This window comes from Gavialis gangeticus, unplaced genomic scaffold, assembly GCF_001723915.1.
Source record: "Gavialis gangeticus isolate Ggan-Ray unplaced genomic scaffold, GavGan_comp1, whole genome shotgun sequence".
Lineage (NCBI taxonomy): Eukaryota > Metazoa > Chordata > Crocodylia > Gavialidae > Gavialis > Gavialis gangeticus.
The window spans coordinates 190,463,088-190,465,775 of record NW_017728992.1 but is presented as its reverse complement, the minus strand read 5'-3'; the positions used below and the strand labels follow the sequence as shown (position 1 = coordinate 190,465,775).

The following is a 2,688-nucleotide window of genomic DNA, read 5'->3' as shown; positions in this document are numbered from 1 at the left end:
CCCCCCCCCCCTTCGCTGACACTGCTGATGGTGTTTGTGGGCAGTTGCCAATCACTGCTGGCTGCCACTAGTGCAGCCGGTGGCGTCTGCAGGTGGTCACCAATTGCCGGCTAGCGCTCACCACTCTCCCCCCCACTGCCAACACTGCCATGGCTGCCTGCGGGAGTTCCCTACTCACTGCCACCATGCCCATGCTGTTGCATGCTAGCAGTCGTCATGCCCCCCCCAGCCTTGGGAGACATGCAGTGTTCATGAGCTATAGACTGGTTTCTGCTAAATCAATATTATATCCAAGCACAATTATTTTTTCTGATTAATCAAGCATGTTAAGCTTCAAACCTTCTGCAGAGCAATGTTGAAAACAGAAATAAAGTTAAACAGAATAAACTAATTGGCTCCACCATATGATGGCACAGCCCAACACAAGTACTATCCTATGGCAGAGTTATTTATTCCGTTTCAACGCACATGTAGACAGTGACCCAGGGCTGGCTGGGCCATGAGGGCGCTACAGTGCGGGGACTGCCTGCTGGTTATCCCCGCACAGTAGCAAACTTGTGCTCCAGCCAGCCCCGTTGAGCCAGAGGGGAGCAACCCTGGGTTGGCAAGCTGACCCCCCACACCCTCTGTTAGCTGGGGCTGTGTGCTGCAGTCCCAGGTACATGTGTAAATGCTGCACCTGGGAGCAGTAAACTCCAGCGCGAACTGTACCAGAGTTTGTGTTGCATTAATATTACATGTCAGCATGTCTTGTGCGTCTCACTCCAGCACAATCTAAAGTTAAAATATTCAGTTCCAGAAATAAACCAGAGAGCAAAAGGAAAACAAAGATGCACAAATATACCTAATATCTAAAATCGCTCATGCACAACAAAAGGTTTTCATGTGTATCGTACTGCATTGAAGCAGTAGATGACAAAGCTGTTAACAAACAGCCAGTCAGGAGAATACTGGTACTGACAGTTAAATGACTGTTTACATAGCCCTGCAGCAGTAACAGCAATAAACCTTCACCTCGGAAAATTTTGCTTGCCCATTAATTTTCTTTCACTGGAGAGCACCTAGCACAACAACCAGTTTCATTAAACTCAGCGTTGTAGTATGTTAACAGTAGAGTGGAACTCAGGAGTTCCTTTTTTTAATGCTAAAAATGTGAGAGTTTAGCAAATATGTTTTCTTTTTACTGTGCCTCCTCCACATACACAGAATATAGACACTATACAGATCAGCAAAAGGGGGAAAATCCATAAGAATGCATGTAAAGGAAAAACATAATAATACCTACAGACAGACAAGGTTCTTTGGGTACATCCGGTATCTTTTATTAGACCAACTAAAATAGACGGAGAAATTCTTCTTTGCAAGCTTTTGGGTACAAACACGCTTCTTCAGGCTTAGGAAGCATCTGCAGTTGGTCTGTGCTCTTCCTGGATGGGATGGAATAGAAACCAGAGGTCAGGATGCAGGAACACCAGTCAGTGAAAATGCAACACCTACAGTACAAGATTCTCAATCACCTTTTATAGCAGATAATGTTCCAAGAATGGAAATGGCAGTTTCCTTTGGTAGAGGGGGAGAATTAAAAGTAATAAATACCTTTTTTTTATTGCTCTAGCTTGATTTTTTTCTCTCCAAACCTGCTAAGACAGGGATTTTAAGCTCATCTTTGTAAAATGAAAAACTGCAAGAACATAATTCAGGTATAATGTCACCAGTGTTAATTTTTTAAATTTCCTGGCTCTCTTAGTTCACACAAACCATTGTTACAAACAGTATTTAATGTACTAGGAGAGTTGGAGTCCATGAGAGTAAAGCAGAGTCTAGCGTTTGTTTTTTTTTTAAATACAGTCCTTTTTAAAATAAGGTTTCTTGTACTGTCTCCTATACCAGTTTTGAGAAACATGATAAGAGTCTTATTAACAATGAGTATCTGCAACCATTTTGACTGAATAAACCAGCTATCTGAGATGTAAAGAAAAATGATGCAGGCTTAAAAAGATAGAAATATTCATTCACACTATTCATCTGTATCAGCTGTTCTTAATCTGCATAAATTTTCCTTCTCTCAAATATGTGATTTGGAATATATCTTCACCAGTGATGACTGAGACTCCTAGAGTTTCTTCAGCTTAGCTAGAAGCATCAACACTGCAAATGGTAACTAAGGGTGTGTGTAGACAACACGGGATTTAATTTAGACCACTTGAAAATATAAACGTGGCTTTTTTTTTTGGTGCCGTGTATTTTTGTTTGCATGACATAGCATTCATGTTTGCACTAATGGTGCTTTTGAGCGAGTTAAGCCCCTGTGTGTCATTTCGTGCAGATATCAGTAGAGGGAGTCAAATACCAATTTACCCCCTAAAATGTCTTTGCTAATGTGTTACAGCAGGAGGCGCATGTGAACCACCTGAGCTCCCCAGTCCCCGGACTCTCATTGGGCAGTTCTGACCTGTCTGGAAGTCTCCCCTGGTCATGGTTGTCCCAAAATCCTTGTCACTTACACCTGCCTATGCTTGTTCGGTCTGGTCTCTCTCTATCAGTATGCTATCGCAAAGACCCCAGCCCAGTCCCAAAGGACAAGCCGTGCAAGGGAATCATTCCCTCGTTCGTTCCTTTCCCTTTCCATTCCACCATGGCATTTTTCATTAATATAGCTGCTTAATAACTACCTATATCATAAGAGTA

General features: G+C 42.6%; 1 protein-coding gene and 1 long non-coding RNA gene across 4 annotated transcripts in view; both read left to right on the top strand.

The window, feature by feature from the left end:
- ASAP1 (ArfGAP with SH3 domain, ankyrin repeat and PH domain 1) overlaps positions 1 to 2,688 on the top strand; it is a 368,280-nt gene that overhangs the window by 133,937 nt on the left and 231,655 nt on the right. The gene's annotated exons all lie outside the window — the stretch shown is intronic.
- LOC109305201 overlaps positions 2,604 to 2,688 on the top strand; it is a 13,250-nt gene continuing 13,165 nt past the window's right edge. Inside the window, exon 1 of the long non-coding RNA XR_002099590.1 lies at positions 2,604 to 2,685. This is a non-coding gene — a long non-coding RNA (uncharacterized LOC109305201). The remainder of the gene's footprint in view (positions 2,686 to 2,688) is intronic.